This window comes from Dasypus novemcinctus, chromosome 11 (assembly GCF_030445035.2).
Source record: "Dasypus novemcinctus isolate mDasNov1 chromosome 11, mDasNov1.1.hap2, whole genome shotgun sequence".
Classification (NCBI taxonomy): Eukaryota; Metazoa; Chordata; class Mammalia; order Cingulata; family Dasypodidae; genus Dasypus; species Dasypus novemcinctus.
The window spans coordinates 79,573,830-79,594,076 of NC_080683.1; the positions used below are offsets into that span (position 1 = coordinate 79,573,830).

Genomic DNA, 20,247 nt, shown 5'->3' on the forward strand with positions numbered 1-20,247 from the left:
TTTAGCAGCTTAAAACAATATCCATTTTATTGTTCACAGTTCTGCATGTCAAGAGTTAGGTGTAGATCATATGGGTTTTTTGTTAGGACTTCAAAGTCTGAAATGGAGGTGTTGGCAAGACTGAACTCTCATCTGGAGACTGGGGAAGAATCACCTTTATGCTCATTTATGTTCATGTAAGGATTCAGTTCCCTGTAGTTGTGGGACTGATGTTTCCTTTCCTTCATGGCTAGCAACCAGGGCTACTCTCAGGAGCTAGAGACCGCCCACACTCCTTACTACATGCCCCCTCCATTTTCCAAGCAAGCAATGAAAAAATCTCCCTTGTCAAATCCCTTTCACACTTTGAATCTAACTGACTTCTCTGTCTCTGACCTCTAGACATAGATGACAAAGATTAGGCTTATCCAGATAATTTTTCTGTCTTAAGTTCAATTGATTTAGATCTTTAATCACACCTCGAGAATCCCTTCATAGTAAAACCTAGATTAGATTTTAGTAGAGGTGTGTGTATACCAGGAACTGGGAATTTCAGAATTTTAGAATTCTGCCTAACCTACCATATTAAGAGAATAAAGAAGCCCAAGTCAATAGATGCAGAAAAAGTATTTGAAAAATATCCTTTCACAATTAAAATCTCTCAGGAAATTATAGAAACCTCCTCAATGTCATAAAGTGCATCAATAAATACCTTAGGCTTAATGGTGCAAAATTGACCACTTTCTTCCTAATATCAGGAACAAGGGGAGGATGCCCAACCTCACCATTTTTATTAATGTTACACTAGATGACCCAGTGACTGCAATAGATCAGGAAGGAAGGGAGGGAAGGAAGAGGGAGGGAGGGAAGGAAGAGGGAGGGAGGAAAGGAAAGAAAGAAAGAGAGAAAATTATCTCCATTTTTAAAGGGCTTGATTATTGATTTTAAAAACTATCAGGAACCTATGAAACTTGTTAACTAATTAATTAACTAATAAGTTAATTTAGCAAGTTCACAAAATACAAATTCAATATATTAAAATGATGTTTTTATAAATTCATAGAAAATTAAAAATGAAATCTTAATATATCTCATGAAAGAAACAAAATATCTTAGTGATTCATTATGCATATTAGATCCTCAAAAAATTAAGAAATAATGCATTCCTATTCTTAGGCTCTAAGGACTGTAGAGTCCATGAAATTTCATTTGGTTTTCATATGAAACACTATTTATAGTTCACATGTGCAGGGTACACATAAATTGTTAAAGATCTTTTTCTCAGATGCTCTTGAAGGAAACCATTCATTTGTCCTAGTGTCTTTCATACCTTAATTTTCATTTACTCCCTTTAAGCATTTCACCAGGTTCTGACAATGAAATAACTGCATAAATGGATAATAAATCCTAAGCCTATAACAACAGAGTGGAAGAGGGCAAATTAAGGTACTGACATATCATTGCTTCCCTTTCTCACCATTTCTACCAACCAGTTGAGTGAGTTATGGTGATTCTGCAGCTTCTGGAGCACCAAGAGAGAGCACTAAGCCATGACAGAAATGAAGAACTTCATGAAATTTTATAGATTGGAATTTTGCAAACTGAATTACCATATTTAGGCAGACAAAAGATTCTTGAGTCCACTCATGGTAGATATTTAATCTCTGAACTGATCATCCAAGAAGTCTATAATTAAGGCTGGCAACAGAATGATATACTTAATACTTGCTTCTGTGGTTTTGAACATCTAGTACCTGTGTCATCCTGGCATTATTACCATCCATCAGTGTTTGGAGAATATACATCTTTTTTCTGATATTGCCAAAAGTAGTATTAGAGTCATCACAGGAATAGCTAATTATAAGGAAAACTTTCCTCCAATGCTACAAAAAATTAGAAACTTTTATGATGTCAGTCCTGCCAGGTCTAGTGTTTGTGTGTGTGTTCATTAATTCACTATCTTGATTATTGGGTATATACTTAGTCCCAAGCATGTATATTCAAGTTAACTTGATGTTCAAATTAGGAATTTTTCAATTTACCAGTAGACATTGAATTGTTCCCCACATGATTAAAAGAAAATGTGTGTTAAGAACTTGTCCTAAACATGCAATTCAAGTTGGTCTTATTTTGGTTTTTATTATTTATTTGCTATTTAACTCACAAAATCAATGTTCTATTTTACTCAAATGCATAATTGTGTGATGAATATTATTAAAATCAGGGTAAGATTGAGATTTACTATACAGAATTTTGAAATGAAGAAAAATGTTCAAGGATGCTAAAATTTGAATATTGAAACATACCAGAACATCCACAAAAAAGTATACATAAATGCAACAAGCTGGTAATAGAGAGTATACAGAAGAATAATCCTAAATGAAGGATAGGAAGAATAAGAAGTGAATTCAAATTTTTAAGGCATCTACTCTGTTCCAGGATTTGTGCAAAAATTTCCCATTATATTTCATCCCCTTTCCCCCCACTTGCAGCGTTTTCCTTGCTGTCTGCTCTCTGTCCATTTTAAAGTGTGTTCCTCTGTGTCTGTATTTTTAAATTTTATTTATTTATTTTTTATTTATTCCCCTCCCTTGAGGCTTGCTTTTTGTCTGGGCTCTATTTGCTGCACGTTCTTCCGTGTTTTTTTTCGCTTGTCTCCCTTTTTGTTGCATCACCTTGCTGAGTTAGCACTCTGTGGTGCTTGCAGGCGAGCAGGCCTTCAAAAGGAGGCCCCAGGACATGAACCCAGAGCCTCCCATATGGTAGACAGGAGCCCAACTGATTGAGCTACAGCTGCTTCCCCCATTATATTTTAATAAATGTTTTTACTTTTAGTTGCAAAAATTATTACCTCATTGACAAATTTAAATAAGATACTTAATGTGATGAATTTCTGTCTTGAACTCAGTTCCATTCCAATTAAACCCAGTTCCACTCCAATATCTATAGAAAAAGGAACCTCTGATACCTGACAAGGAAAGTTTATAACCATCAGAGGAACAGATAGGGAACAACCCACTAGATAGAGTGGACGTATTTAGATTTTAGTGGAAGGAGAGAAGAGATAACTGTCTCCTTTTCTTAAATTTGGTAAATAATCTATTATTCAATAAATATTTACTAAATACTATACACTTTGCTCTTAAGTGCTAAGAATGCAGCATTGACTAGCAATGGATACGATTGCAGCTTACCCTCATCTTTGAAGAAGGATTTGGAATGTAAAACATGACTACAGCTAAAAAGTTCTCATTTAGGTAAAATATGATCTGTCACATATATTGGGAATCTGCCATAAATACTATGGTAATTTTATTTGACTGAGGAGAATGATGGAAATAATGGAGGGTAGATTTATAACACTACAGAAGGAAAGAATTCTAAATATTAATTCTCAAATGGATTGAGTTCTTTGCCTTTGCATAAGTCATTCCATTTTACTGAACTTCTTTTCATGTGTAAAGTGGGAAAATAATATTTCCATATTTACCTTCCTCATAAAAGCACCTTGAGACTTAGTGCATAGTTTCTGTATTCAGCAAAATAAAATCAAAGTGATGATTGGAAAGTTATGAGACCCAGGGGGCAGAGTTACTCACAAAGAGGCTGTGTTTAGTTGATTTTATAATTTTATGTTCCTCAAATATAAACGTTTAAGATACAAGGCCTTTCTGTAACAATAAATGAAAACCTGTAACATAAAAAGAAATTATTTTGAAGAGAACTGCTATCATTCTATAACCTCTAGGAATTACTTTCAAAAGACAACTTGTGACGGTGATTTTAAAGATCTAAGTCATTTCCACATGGGCAAAGTAATTGTAGTCGTGTATAATTAAGCAGTGAACTTAATCACTAAACATTTTCTTAAAAAATATGTCTTTACTTCAAAAGGCCAGTGAAATTATATACAGATATAAATAAGGACATATATTATGCTGATTATTCAGCCCAACTAATGTCATTCCATAGAGACCTTCTCTTTGCTTTGTGTTCACCTGTCATTTAACACAATCATCAAAATATTAGCTACTCACTATATTGTTGCTTTAAAACTGTTCTTAGAATTATTTCATTTGGCAAGTATCTATTAAGCATTAATCTCACAAGGTTGGTATAAGAATCAAAAGAGAAAATACCTATGGACACGCCATATAAACACTAAAGATCTCCTTGGATGGTAGTTGTTAAATTGTTATTACTTCTAAGACCTCTGTTAGGTGCTGAGGCAAAATTTTCCAGATATCTTCTCTACCTTTAAAATTACAAATGTTTTATATTTTCAAATAGGTTAGAAGTGAATTGTATCTTTTACAGCTTCTGTAACTATTCTTCTACATACCTGGTCATGCCTAATGAAATGTGGACTATGTTGTCAACAAGAATATGTACTAAAACACTTGATTAGTGAATAATTCTTTACCACCTTATTGGCTCATAATTTATGTTTATGTTCTGTGCTAAAAATATTATAGATTTTGAAATATTATATATCATAAATGACATTAAAAGAGCTTTCTAAAACTCTATAGTTAGGTACGGAATTCTCATCATGCTTAGTTTCATTCACCAATAAGTAAAGTATATTATTATGAAGCTTTACTTGAGGGTCATTTCCTTAGGAAACTCATAGTAATCCAAGTTACTTGACTATAGATGGAGTATGAATTTCAATAGAAACTAGTATTTAAAACCAAAATATGAATCACTGGAAATTTCTACAGTAGTTTCATCTCATAAGGTAGAATGGAAAAGATTGAGGTAAACTATAAATAGAGGTTAGTCATATAGTTAAATCACCACTATTTGATAATAAGGAATTGCTTATGGTAAATGCTTACAGCAGGACTATGAACTTTAATTACTAATAAGGTACCCAGGACAAAAGGCAATCAAAATTTCTAGAAGAAAATAGATTAAAAAATCTTCATAAATAAAATATTCCGAGATATCATAGGATACAAAAAACATTAACTGAAAAAATGATAAATTGGACTTCATTGAAAACAAGAACTTCTGTTCTTCAGAACACAGTGTTGAGAAATGAAAATGCAGGGGAAAAGTACTTGCAATATCTATTCCGACAAATGATTTGTATACAAAATATATTTTTAAAATCTTACAATGATTAAAAGACAACCCAATTCAAAAATGGGCAAAATATTTGATGGGACATTCATAATAGAAAATATATGAGAGACCAAAAAGCATTTGTTAAAATACACGACACCATTAGTCATCAGTGAAATGCAACTAAAACTACAAGATGCCACTACATATCCATTCACATGGTTAAAATTTAAAAAGTCCAACAAATGCCAAGTGTTGACAAATGTGGAACAGTTAGAATTCTTATATACTACAGTTGAGATTGTAAAATGATATCACCATTTTGAAAAAGTTTGGCAGTTTCTTATAAAATTAACCATATATTTACTTTCGACCTTGCGATCCTACTTCTAGATATTTACCACATAGAAATGAAAACATGTGTCTACACAGAAACTTGTACATCATGCTCACAAAGGTTTATTATCATAGTTGAAAATTGGAAACAGCAATATTCCTCAACTATTGAGTGAATAAATAAAGAGTGATAGAACAATATAAAGGAATACTAATAATGAATTAGAAAAGAAAGCAACAGGGAAGCGGATTTGGCCCAGTGGTTAGGGCATCTGTCTACCACATGGGAGGTCCGCGGTTCAAACCCCAGGCCTCCCTGACCCTTGTGGAGCTGGCCCATATGCAGTGCTGATGTGCGCAAGGAGTGCTGTGCCATGCAGAGGTGTCCCCCATGTAGTGGAGCCCCACGTGTAAGGAATGCACCCCGTAAGGACAGCTGCCCAGCGTGAAAGAAAATGCAGCCTGCCCAAGAATGGCACCGCCCACATGGAGAGCTGACACAAGATGACGCAACAAAAAGAAACACATGTTCTGACAACAGAAGTGGACAAAAAAGCCGCAGCAAACAGACACATAGAACAGACAACCAGGGTGTGAGGGGGAATAAATAAATAAATAAATCTTTAAAAAAAAGAAAAACAACATAGCTAAATCTCAAAAAACACTTTGCTGAACCTACGAACCATACACAAAAGATAATGCACTATATAGTTTTATTTATATGCAATAATAGAAGAGCAAAATTAGTCTACAGTGGTAAAATCTGTGTTGTTATTTGGCTGGAGGCAGGAGGATTTACTGCAAAGAGGCAAGAAGAAATTTTTGAGGATGATGAAATATTCAATGTCTTGATTATCATGGTGGATACAAAAGTGTATGTATATGTGAAAATAGAACTGCATTCCTATGAATTTGGTTTATTGTACATAAATTACCTTTCAGTAAAGTTGATAAAAGCAAATAGCAGAACATAACGTCAATCAAATGTTATTAACTTAATTTAAAAGATCTTGGACAGAAAGCAGAACATCAAAATGCTTTCCCAAAAATATTTTGACCTATTCTGCTACTCATCTATCAAAGTTACTAGGGTTCAGCCTAGTATATCCGCTAAAATTGTTTCTAGTTGTTGTCTATATATATATATATATATACTAGAATAGCTGCTGAAATTACCTACCTTTCCTGACCAAAGTAAGGTTATATATTTTCAAAACATAGCATCAGAATTAAAGAAACAAGGCATCTAGGTCTCAGTACAGTGATTTACAACAGTTATAGATATTTGCATTTTGGCTACTTTAGAAGGCTAACATGCATCAGCCATCAGTCTCACAGTCATTCCTGCTTTAGACATATAATTTAAGGGCCCCAAGTTCTTACAGGCAAGGTGGGTTTATATCTTGCTAGCACTGAGAATGACATCTTATCACCATTGCCATATTCTGTTGGTTAGAAGCTTGTCACTAGTCTCATCCACACTCAAGGGAATGGGCATTAAAAAAAGGAGGTGGGGTCATGGAGGCCACTTTAAGGTCTGTCCACTATATATGTTCTGTGTTCCAGATGCCTTTTTACGTTTAGCTTATGTTTACTTAAACTAGTAAGCTTCATGTTTACTTAAATAAAGTTTAAATGAGTTCATGCATAAAAGCTTGCAGTAGTGGCTAGGACATGGTAAAAACTCAATAAGTGGTAATTACCTAAGAGGGAGAGCCCTGATTTTTACCAGTTCCATTCTTCATGGAGTAAATCTTCCCGCCATGGCCAAATTCAAACTCCAATGTGTTTTAAGTATAGCAAGGAACTGTGTAAAATAACAGCTTCCCAACAAACTGAGAAAGCTACCTCAGACCAAAGAAAGACCCCAGCAAGTCCAGCTTGGCAAGCGAGTAAGTGTATTTATTAGGGTACTTATGTGGGGAAGCTCTTCCACGATGGTGGGCCCAAGCCTGGTCATGGCCTAAAAACCTTATCCTGGGCAGCAGGAGGAGAGCTGGCACTTCCAAGCCTCGACATCCATACTCACTGCAAAATGAGAGGGCCTTTTATATTCATATCTATGTGCAGGAAGGGAAAGCACACGAAAGTAAGCATGATTTTAAAAATTCAGTGCTCAGGACATAATGAAGGAATAAACATTTGCGATGTTTCTCAGCAGGACAGAAGTTATACTTTCAAAGTAATTAGATAAAACTTGCATTTACAATATTTGATAGTAGGGCTGAAGTTACATCTTTACAGTAATTATGCAAGGGATCTATTGATATGAAAGTGGTCAAGCAGTTTACAGAACAGATCATTCCTAGAGTTTCTGGGAGAGAAGTCTAAGCATTTGTGACACAAGATTTACTTATCAGTTGCAAGCTCACAGTTATCACTCAAGGCTTGCTATGTAATTACTAATGAATGAAATGCTGCTGTGAATAGAAGGGGGAAGGACTGGAAGGGTTGGGGCAAAAATGCAAAACCATATATGAAGCATCAATGAATGCAGAGTTGGGAAGAGATGCACATAATCTGCCCTTATGATCAAGTTCAAACTGACTGCAGCCCACCTTCAGAGTTATTGTAAGGGATAAATGAGACATATATTCTGTTTAATATGGAAACGGTCACATAATAAGCATTTAATAAGTGGTTCTCTTTCCTCTTCCTTATGATAATGACAATAATTGTTAATAATGATATAATTATGATGATGATGATGATGGTAATGGTGATGAGGTAACTGGAAACTTTGTAATTCTGGGGAAAAATAAACAATTTGAAAGACTGAAGTATGTACCATAGAACATTTGAATTTTCATTCACAAAGCAAATACCAAACAGTTCTCTTCTTTGCACTTGCCCTGGACAACAAAACAATGATGATGGACAAGTACCATTCCTAAAAAACAGGGAGTATCTACAACTGCAAGCAAAACAACTCCTTTCCTCTGCCCCATATCTTGGCCCCTCTCAGCCTGAAGCAATCAGAGTAAATATCATTACAAATTCCTCAAAACTGAGAAATGAACTAACATAAGGGGGGAGGGTAACCAAGGACCAAAGTAGATTTATTGTTATTGTAGTTAATGTCTTGTGTTAACAGAAGAACCTGCAACATTGATATAAAAATAGTGATTGCCAGGGGTTCACAAGGGAGGGGGATGGATAAATAGGTGGAACACAGTGCAATTTTTAGGGCAGTTAAACTCCTCTGTATGATACTGCAAAGAGAGCTTCATGACATTATACATTTGTGGAAGCTTATAAAACTGTACAGCACAAAGTATAAGCCATAATGTGGACCATAGCCTTTGGTAAGAAGCAATGCTTCAATATTGATTCATCAATTGTAACAAATGTACTAAATTAACATAAGATGTTAATAATAGAAGAAACCTTTGGGTGTGTTGTGTATGTGTGTGTGTGTTTTTGTGTGAGGGCATTATATTGGGAATTCCCTCTACTTTCCATTTAATTTTTCTGTAAATCTAAAACTTCTCTAAAAATAAAGTTTATTAAGCATAAAACTTTTCTTTAAAAGGTTCATTAAGTATATTTAAGAAAAGTATATCTCTCTGGATCTTTTAGTTTACCACACTCTTCCTATTTTCAGACTACTACTGTATTGTTATGTGCATGTCCAGAGATAGTTTCTCCATACTGTTGGGAAGCAGGTAGAGTTCTCTTTTGATCCATTTGCTGAGTGTGTTCAGGAGTGTGGATTCAAAGGTAAAACCATGGGATCTGTTAGAAAAGGAAAATGGAGGCTGAAAATTAAATATGCACATAGAAGACAAACCATTTAAATTGGTTAAATACATTTGATCTCTCATTTCCCTTTCATAACTTTTTAATACTCTTTAAAATAATTTGGCTTCTTGGGAAGCAGATGTTGCTCAGCTGACAGAGCATCTGCCTACCATATGGAACGTCCAGGATTCAATACCCAGGGCCTTCTGGCCTGTGTGGTGAGTTGGCCCATGCGCAGTGCTGCCGCATGCAATGAGTGCCATGCCACACAGGGGTGTCCCCCACATAGAGGTGCTCCACGCACAAGGAGTGTACCCTGTAAGGAGAGCCGCCCCTCATGAAGACAGCGCAGCCCGCCCAGGAGTGGTGCCACACACACACAGAGCTGATACAGCAAGATGACGCAGCAAAAAGAGGCACAGATTCCCTGTGCAGCCTGACAAGTATGCAAGCAGACACAGAACACATAGCAAATGGACAGAGAGAGCAGACAATGGGGGGAAGACAAGAGAAATAAATAAAATAAATCTTTAAAATAATAATAATAATTTGGTTTCTGGTCATTTAAATGTGATAATGTAATATTACCTGAACATTTGTCTAAATATATGTCTGTTCCACTAAATTAAGGGCTCTAAACAAATAACTAGTGTATTAGTCATTCAAAGGGTGTTAATGCAAACTACCAGAAATCTGTTGGCTTTTATAAATGATATTTATTTAGGGTAGAAGCTTACAGTTACCAGACCATAAAGCATATGCATAAGTTGCTTCCCTTAGAGTTGCCACAGGTTGGAGCAAGATGCCTGCCGATGCGCAGTCTTCCTCTTCCTCTTAAGGCTCCATGGTCCCAGCTTCTCCCAATATCAACTGTAGGCCATCAGGTTCTCTAGGCTTTGTCTGTCTCCATAGGGCTCAATTCTCTCCATCATATTTTGAGCATTTACTGCACACAAGACATTTTATATGGATTATTTAATTGAATTCTCATGACAACCATGGGGAAACATACAATAATTTTCCCTATGTTTTAGGGAGCTTAAGTAACTTGCTCAAAATAGTTGAGCGATGATTTCAACTCCCATCTTTGACCTAAGTGCCCATTCCATTAGCCTTGAGCTAGGGTCATGAACTGTGGCTATGGGGTCCAACAATATCTACAGACAATACCAATGAATTTTTCTCTAAAGTAAATAGACCAGTATTAATCCATGGGCAGAAGAGCAGCAGCTCTTCCAAGAGGCCCTGGTAAGGACATCAGCAGAGATGGGATGACCTCTGGCCAGCATTAGAGAATTCCAGCAACAGAAGCAGGAAAGTGGTAGCCCGATGAGATGACCACAACTGAGAGATGGAGAGTTAGATAGTAAAATACATGTGAGGCAGTATCATTAGAAATTCTCAGAAGTAACAGGGCTTTGGTCAGCAGAGTTGATGTTGGGGACCTGATTTCCAGCAAATAGTGCAGTGAGGGGAAAAGAAAGCTACTATTCAACCATTAAGTATATGGGCAAAATCTAATATTAGACTGTGAAGGACAAGTGTATTTAGTACATATAATACAAACTTTTAATTAGACCTCGTGTTATCAAATGTTTTCAGGGAACAATATTACTGTAGGCAATATTTTCTATTATTTGCATAAATTTAAATATATGCTCATTATATCACAATAGCAAATATACTTACTAAGCACACTTTAAAATGATCAGTTATCATCTCAGTTGCATTCTTATTTATAATGTCAGTAGTTCCAAATTCCAAGGTATACATATATATATAGAAGTGACTCCCAACAGATCCTATGCAGGAAACTGAAATTCATTTCATGGTCATTTTTCAAATTCTATATGGCTCCACAATAGCTATAAAAGTAGATGTTATTATTGCCCTTATTTTGCAGTTAAGAAAAGTGAGGCAGGAAGTTAGCAATGGTCCAAGTTTGCACATCTAATATGAAACTCCATCAAGATCTGAACCCCCTTTTATTCAAGGTCAAAAAGCAGTTTTTAGCACCTGATATTCCTTATTGGCTGAGATATTTTGCTGGTCTGAGTAGACACTTTTTTTCAAGGTCTTTTTCTAGTTACATCATCAGCTGGTACTTGGTAGTAATCTCTTGGCACCAGGGAGGCTCATCCCTGGGAGTCATGTCCCATGCTGGGGGGAAGGTAGTGCATTTACATGATAAGTTTGGCTTAGAGAGTGGCCACATTTGAGCAACATGGAGGTAACTCTCTACCTAAGAGATAACTCTTAGGCACCCTGCAGCTCTAGGCCTAATTCATATTTCAGGCACACAGGCTCATAAGCATAGTTATCGGTATCAAGGGCTCATTGTTGGACCATCCTTCTTTATTGGTCTTTGCCATTGCACTTGGGGTATTGTTGCTGTTCCATTGGGAAATGTGATAGAGTTTCCCTGGCTAGGAACTCAGCACTCCCTCAATTGTCATTTTTAACTGTAACTAATATGAAAATATCCAAACATTTTTATGTACCCTGTATACAAGCCCTGTAAAACTCCCTCCCAACCATTTGCCCCCCCCGATCAATAACAACCCATTCCAGTGTTCCTTCCCTGCCATAGTTGAGCCTCTCTGTGGTCCAAAACTTCTTCAAAAATGAAACTTAATATATTGCCAAGTTCCATTAATAGTAAAATGGAATAGAGTGCTGGGTTTAAAGGTTAGGTATAGAATACAAACTAATTTAGAAAAAATTTAAAAGTAAAAATAAATTGGGGTATCAAAAAATGAAAAAAATGAAAAAGCTTTGTTTTTGACGTTTTGCCTTTCATCACTGCAATAGGTGTTGCCCTGTGTGTACAGTGGCTATGAGTCTCCAGAAAAGAGTTGGGAGGCCATCAGAGGGGTCATGCTTACACATGCCTCAGCAGGGTCCCAGAGACAGCCAAAATAGATACAATCCCAGGTACTGGTTCTCCTGAGGGCTATAGAGACCCACAGTTTCAATGGTCATGGCAGATGGCTCTGGAGTTCAGTGTATTGTCAGTTGGCCCTACTTTAGAGTTTGTGTTCCTGAGTGTGATGGAGTTGGACTCAGATGTGACCTTTCTGCATATGGCCTCTTCTGTCACTTTTACTGAACCTGTCCTTGGTGCTGGGGTTGGTGTATACTCAAGAGACCTGAATCTCTGGACTGTCCATGTGACAGCCAGACCCTGAGCCTCAGCAGACTTGCAACTCTTACCCTCTGGTTTATTGGACTTACCCTCTCCAGCTAAAAGGGAGGGGAAGATGGTCAACCACCACACCAAGGAGCCAAGAGTGCCTACAACTGCAAGCAGGGGAATTGGATCCATCATCCATGTGGAATCTAAGTTCCCTCTCGAACTTAGATTCGAGAGGTGGAATGGACATCACCATCCCAGAGTCCACAGGATGGAGGAATATAATATGGATTAAAGTGGACTTACTGATATTCTACTATGGAGCTGTTATGGTGGTTAGTAAGGGAAGAAACTGTAGCATTAGTATGGAGAAAGAGGCCACGGTAGCTGCTGAGGGTAGGGAGAGGGAAGAAGAGATATGATATTGGGACATTTTCAGGACTTGGAATTGTCCTAAATGATATTGCAGGGACAGATGCTGGACATTGTACCTCCTGCCATGGCCCACTGGGTGGACTGGGGGATAGTGTAAACTACATTATCCATGTGGTGCAGCAGTGCTCCAAAATGTATTCACTAAATGCAATGAATGTGCCATGATGATGAAAGAAGTTGTTGATGTGGGAGGAGTGGGGTGAGAAGGGTGGAGGGTATATGGGAACCTCTTATATTTTTTGAATGTAACATTTTTTTTTTAAATGAGAGGAAAAAAAACAACAAAAACAAAATAAAACAAAACAAAAAAAGATCTGAACCCAAGAATGTGTACTCTTAATATACTTTGTTCATAATCCATGTTGTACTCTAAGAAAAAAGGAACCAACTGTACTTACTTAATATTCAAAATTTTCCATTTTTACTGCTCAGTTCCAGAATCATTACCACAAGCTTTTAGCATTAGAGGAAGAACTCTCATTTTGCCTTGCAAAGAGATTGCAATCAGCCAAACCAAAGAAAAAGTCTGAGTGTCTACACTCTCGTTTCCTCATGCTTCTCTCCAGTATGCAAGACCCTAACTATATCTGTAATTGTTTTTGAAAAGCCTCAAAGTGAAACTAAATTCCTTATAACCCTCAGTGGCTTGTTGAAAAATTATGCTCAAAAGTGGTCACATAAAGGGTTGAGGGTTAACAATTAGAAAAAGAAAGAAAAGTTTCACGGAGAAAGTAAATCATTAAAGTATTTAATTAGATATTGTCCTCCTTGATCCAGGAATACCTGAATGTTTATCAGATACTTTGTACTTATCCTATTAAGTATATTTGTTTGGATACATTTTTTCATGAAAAATTAAGTAATTAGTAAGAAAGTACCATCCCCTGGTATATAGCACAGCACAGAATAGTGCAGAATTTAGACCTGCCATTCCCATTAACTCCCATAATCCATATCCAGGAGCGAATCTTCACAGCTAAGTTAATGTGGAAGTATAAGGTAGCTATCCAAATAATTTTTCTTATCTTAGAAATTCAGGGTAAAATAAAAGGAGACATAGTTTGAAAATTGTCTGGAAAGAAAAATAGAAATTTTGCTTTATATATGATGAAACAGCTTAGGTGGGTAGAAAAATACAGCTCTGTTTGGAACATAATAAATCCCCAAACCAATTTTGAACAGAAATTTACATTTAGGGATAAATGATAATCAAATAAAAGGTTCCTAATACATATCATTAAGCTTAATCTAAAACCTTAATTTTGCCCCTGTATATAAACCAATTCACAATGTACAAATTATTTATTAAGTAACTAAAATAAGTTTTCCTAATAATTTTCCTTGAACTTCTATAAATGTTACTTTAATAACTAATGGTAAAATGCCAATCTGTGAAGTGTGTTATATTATCACAGGCTTTACAAATTAGAATGTGAATATACATGCCCATGAATCATTTATTATATAATAAAAACCATATGAAAGCCAGTCCCAAATGTGTTAATAAACTGATTTCATTTAAAATAGAAATATGAATAATTTTGTTTGGAATATAAAATAACTTAGCTGTGTGTTTTTGCAACATGTACATACCTTTACCTTATTTCTCCCTTCATCTACTGAAGTAGATTATAATTAAAATTATACACATTTCTAGATATGAATTGAAGGAACCCAGTAACTTTGGCTATTATGTTCTCTATATCTAGCAAACTTCTCCACCTCTCATCTCTCAGTAGTTAAGTTCTTATCTGCCATGAGAAAGATATTTTTAAATTTTATTGTCTACCAAATTGTTCAACTATAATAGATCATTTGTACATAAGTTCCTTGAGGGTAAAGTTAAGTCATGTATTTACTTTGAAGTCAACAAGCATTTTGGAAAGACCATTCAAGTAATCATTAAGATGAAAAGTAATAATGCCCATGAAATTGTATATAGGAAAAAGTAAAGAAGTTTTATCCAGGTTGGAAAAGACACAACTCTAAACTCCCTCTTCCTATTTAAATTAACCCTTTGAATGGAAAATAGTAGATGGTAAAATTGATATTTTCTGAATGGAAAAACAAAGCGTATGGGTCATTATATTAAAAATCATGTGTAAGTTTCAAATAATGAATTAGTCATGTATTGTGATAACTGTTGTATGGGTTATGACAGGAGATATATGAGCAGATAATTGAGAAGAATATGTACATTTTCTTAAATCCAATACTAGGTAAAAATCATTTTCAAAATGATGCTTCTGTAGATTGCGATTTAATGTTACAATTCACAGTACTAGGCTTTTCTGTTTCTGAAACAAGACTTGTTTGTTGTTGTTGTTGTTGTAGTTTTTTTCACTATTTTTTCTTTTGCCTAGAAAACCTGACTCAACTTCAGAAAAAAAGCTATCTTTTGGTTGATACATCTTATATTTCATTTATTACTGAAATATCCTATCACTTTAGGAGGCAGTTTCTCTAACTGAAGGAAGCAAAGTGTGTTTTCAGGTAATATAATTTATGAAGAGTGACAGTACAATCATATTCTAATTTATAGGGGAATATTTTGTAAAAATCAGAAAATTTAAATATATAAAAGTATAATGAACTTAAAACCATTTTAATTTCTTTTGGACCAGGAATTGGTAAACTATGGTCCATGGGTCAAATCTGGTCCAATTCCTGTTTTTGTTAATAGAGTTTTTTAACAGCCACGCTCTTTTCTTCCTACATTGTTTTTGGCTGCTTTTGAACTACAATAGCAAAGATGATTAATTATAACAGAGACCATATGGCCTACAAAGCCTAAACAAGTTTTCTTTCAGGCACTTTACAGAAAAAAAACTTGCTGACCCTTGTTCTAGACATTCATCATTTGAATTTTATAAAATTGAAATCAAATGGATTATAAAGATAAAATAAATGAATATTGTAGGGACACCATTATTTTAAGAACATTTGGATTTACGTGTGGCTGGTGTTCTGCAGTTTCCTAATATTTTGAAATAAATTTGAAATATTGACTAATAATCTCAAAATTATTTAGGTACCAGATACATATAATTGACTCTTGTCTCTGTGCAACATTCTTTCGACATTAATCAAAAAGGCAGATCACTTCTTTTATATTTGAATCATCAATTACCTAAGTTAGCTCCTTCCAGTGGCAGGTATTGGCTGGCAAAGCTCTCTCTCTTCTAACATAACTAGGCTTTATTGATATTTAGACCATAATCTATAGCCTATCATTCTGATTTGACAGTTCTGTAATGGCAAGTACTCTCTTTACGTCTCTACAGTAGTGTTTGTCAGAAGGATTAACTTTGACCTCTGAATAGAGTGTGAGTGTGTACGTGCATGTGTGTATGCAAAACAGGGTTGTTTTGTTTTCCTTTCAGGAGCACATATCCTAAAACTGGGATGACACAAGAAGACTAGCATGGCCCCATGTGCAAGGATGATATGCAAATTCTTGAAGCTTTTCATATTTTTACTGAGCTGTAAAACTGAATGAAGTTCCCATACATATTGCACAATGGATGAACCTTGAAGACATTATGTCGAGTGAAATAAGCCAGATACAAAAGGACAAATATTATATGATTTCACTGATAAGGAATAATTAGAATAAGCAAACTCAGTAGTGTTAGAATCTAGAATAGAGGTTACCAGGGGCTGGCATCGGGGCAGAGAATGCGGAGTTAATAGTTAATTTGCATTTCTATTTAGGATAATTGTAAAGTTTTGGAAATGGATGGTGGTGACAGTAGCACAATATTGTGAATATAATTAACAGCACTGAATTATATATGTTAATTGTTGTTGAAAGTGGAAATTTTCTTATATATATATGTTTCTAGAACATAAAAGCTAAAAAACAGGGTTGTTTTAAACTTTATATATAGGTATGCTTATGTATGTATGTATATAGGTACATATGAAATATTCAGCTACAATATAAATTTAAATTAATGTACTTATATAAAAAATGTTTTATAAATATAAAGTGTAAAGTAATGTAGATAGACTAGGGATTGAATTGTTTTGAGAGTCCGTCTTAGGGAGAGGGGTTAACTAGCTTAGGACTTCAGTATTAAAGTACTTCTTGTGCATATATAAAAAATAAAGGAATCAAAAGGAAAGTCCATTGCAGGTTATAAAAATATACTTCTCTGATCATATAATTAAGGAAAATCTTTGGACTCTTCCTCTTGAGCATTTTATAGAATTTTTAAATAGATATGAAAATATACCTAGGAGAACATAGTCTAAGAAAAAAAGGTTTAACACTCAAAACAATGTACAGAATGCCACCTGAGTGCCTTGTTGCAGAAGTTTATTCTTTCAGTATGTCAGTAAATGAAACTAGAAGAATAGCACATCATTTCAGTGACTTTGAGATCTAGCAGTCCTATACTCAGTTCCTTGAAGCAGCGTTTCTGATGGGTCCCACCACAGCAACAACACTCTCCAAGGAAGGGATAATAAGCCAGAGTCCTTACCCTCACGGCTTTGCCTTCTAATTAGGGAGATAAAGCTAAAGACGCATATGCACAAATCCCCAAAGCATTAGAATAATAATAACAATTATTTTAGAAAAATATACCATGGTTTTCAAATATTTTCTTACGATGACCTACAGTAAGAAATACATTTAGTTTACAACAAAGTACTCTTACTCAGATACACTAATTGCAGAATTAAAACAGGTGTCAAGAAACAATATTTGCCCTTAGCTCTTGTGATATACTCTGATCTATTCTATTCCACTATATTTTATTTCATTTTTTGATGCCATTAATTAATATCATGAATCACTAAAGAGTCATAAACTGAAGTTTGAAAAAGCACTACTTTAAGAAATATTATCAAGGATCTAAAGATTCTTAGATAAAGGATTGGACAATGGGGTATACAGGAAAGAAAACTGAATTTAAAATCAAAAGACCTTGATTGATATTGCAGCTCTGTTGTGTACAGATTTTGCAAATGAATTACACGAAGTCATCAACCCCACAGAGCCTGAGTTTCTCAGCTTATAGTACAGAAAAGAGTATTTTGCCTGCTCCACTGAATATGGCATATATGAAAATAAACAGTGGTAATGAATGTTGAAGGAGTTTGTAAATTGTATGTAAATAAAATTTACTATTTATTTGAAATTTAAATAACTAGAAATAAGTTAGACAACTCTAAATTTTTAGAGACAAATAGGTATTTTACATGAAATTTAATTTTTCTATTTTATTTTTATGATGAAGAAGAGATGATCTGTAGAATACAGGGGGAAAGGCCTAAGAACTTGGTATTTCTTTAAACTGGATGCATTTGAAACCATGGATAGCTGGAGCAGAAGTCACAGGCCATGCTGTTCTCCAGAAGATACAGTACATTTCTTCCCACTAATTTCTTTTTCTAGGTTAGTTACACTTTGTCAATACTATGGAAGCATGACATTTATTTTCCATTCTGTTTTGTGTATAACAAAATGAATCCATTGTTTATTTTTCAATGATTCAAAATACATTTCTATGCTACCAAAATGTTCATATCTCATAATTTATTAAATTGATATTAATATTTAACCATAAATTATTACTTAGTAAACATCACTTTTGCTAATTTTTATTAACAAAATGGAAAACTTGAAAAAAAAAAGGATATAGCAACTCGGTTAATTACCAACTTGAATATGGAATCAGTATTTGTTTCTTTGGAGACAAAAATTTTTAAACAGAAATTAACATACTCAAAAATTAAAAAGAGGGGAAACGGACTTTGGCCCAGTGGTTAGGGCGTCCGTCTACCATATGGGAGGTCCGCGGTTCAAACCCCGGACCTCCTTCACCCGTGTGGAGCTGGCCATGCGCAGTGCTGATGCGCGCAAGGAGTGCCCTGCCACGCAGGGGTGTCCCCCGCGTGGGGGAGCCCCACGCGCAAGGAGTGCGCCCGTGAGGAAAGCCGCCCAGCGTGAAAAGAGAGAACAGCCTGCCCAGGAATGGCGCCGCCCACACTTCCCGTGCCGCTGACGACAACAGAAGCGGACAAAGAAACAAGACGCAGCAAACAGACACCAAGAACAGACAACCAGGGGAGGGGGGGAAATTAAATAAATAAATAAATCTTTAAAAAAAAAAAAAAAAAAAAAAAAAGAAGATCCTGAGATAAAATGTTAATATATTCACATATTTAGAAGTAAAGAAAAGCTTTTGATTGCTACTAAATTTTGTTGCTTAAGTTCCTTCCCAAGTTAAAATTTTTTTTTTCGGCAGCTTTCCATAGGCAGCAGCCTAAGACTAAAAAAATTCTTTTTAATTAGTAAGAATACATTACTTCACACCAGATGCAATGAATGTGCCACAATGATGAAAGAGGTTGTTGAAGTGAGAGGGTGGGGTGGGGTGGTATGTGGAGTATATGGAAACCTCTTATATTTTTTAATGTAATATTTTTTGTGATCTATGTATCGTTTTAAAAAAGACAATAAAAAAGAAAATACATATATACAATAAATACAACACCTACACACACAAAAAAGAATACATTACTTCATTTTCAGTAACAGACAGAAAGCATTCTCACAATTTGAGCCATATGAAAATTCCATATTCTTATTTGGATTTTGCATAGTTTCACAAAACTCCTTTATTCACAATGATCATCACAACCTTCCTTTGATAAACTTTAATGAACTCCAGCAGATGGTATTTCCATCAAACTTTCTAAAAACAGTAAAAATCTTCTTCCTTTACACTGAGAAAATATTATCACTGAAGTAGCAAAATGTCAGGAAAAAGATGTGGTGCAGATATGAGGGATTTTTTTAATCCTCAGCATGACAATAGAGAAAAGAAGGAAGGCTGAAAATAAACCAGGCTCATTTTAAAGAACACCACGATCTTTTGATTATTCAAGGAGGTCTTAGTATGATGCCCATACCAGAAAACTTCTGAGGCAGGTAGAGGAGTCCTTAAGCAAACAATAAAAAAAATTAAATATAAAAATAAAAAATAAAAAAATTTAAAATTAATCCCGAATTTGTCAGGCTAATCAGTAAAGGAGCCTGCCTTTCACCTCTCAGCTGAGGATGAAGGAAAATCTCTAATTGTAAGCAACCAAGATAAGGAAAATGTCTTGTTGGAGAAAATGTATATTAATGAGAATTTTACCTTGCTTAAATGTGGAATTACTTAATAAATAATTCATTAAACAAATTGCTTGAGTATGCTGTATATCTTGCATGCAGTATATTTGGTGTGAGACTGTAACAATAAGCAGGAGTGCCTCCACCCTGACCTCATGTACTCTACTAGGAGGAGACATACAATGAACAATATAAATAACTATAAATAATCTCTAGTAAGTGTTCCTCGTATAAATAATGGATGCTCTGATAGTTTCCTAATGTAAATAGAATGGTTAGAGAAGCCCTCTTTGACTAGGGTAACCAATAATTCATCATCCCAACCATGACATATGTGACGTATCAATAATTGCAAGGGGACAACAGATGTAAATCAGGACTTTTCCAGGCAAATCAGAATGTATGGTTACCTTATCTTTGAGCC

At 35.1% G+C, this 20,247-nt stretch overlaps 1 non-coding gene across 1 annotated transcript; it reads left to right on the plus strand.

Annotated features, from left to right (window-relative positions):
• Window positions 1-16,064: 16,064 nt before the first annotated feature.
• On the plus strand, window positions 16,065-16,171 carry LOC111760475 (U6 spliceosomal RNA). The gene has a single exon (XR_002794148.1). It is a non-coding gene; the product is annotated as a U6 spliceosomal RNA (small nuclear RNA).
• The last annotated feature ends 4,076 nt before the right edge of the window (window positions 16,172-20,247 follow it).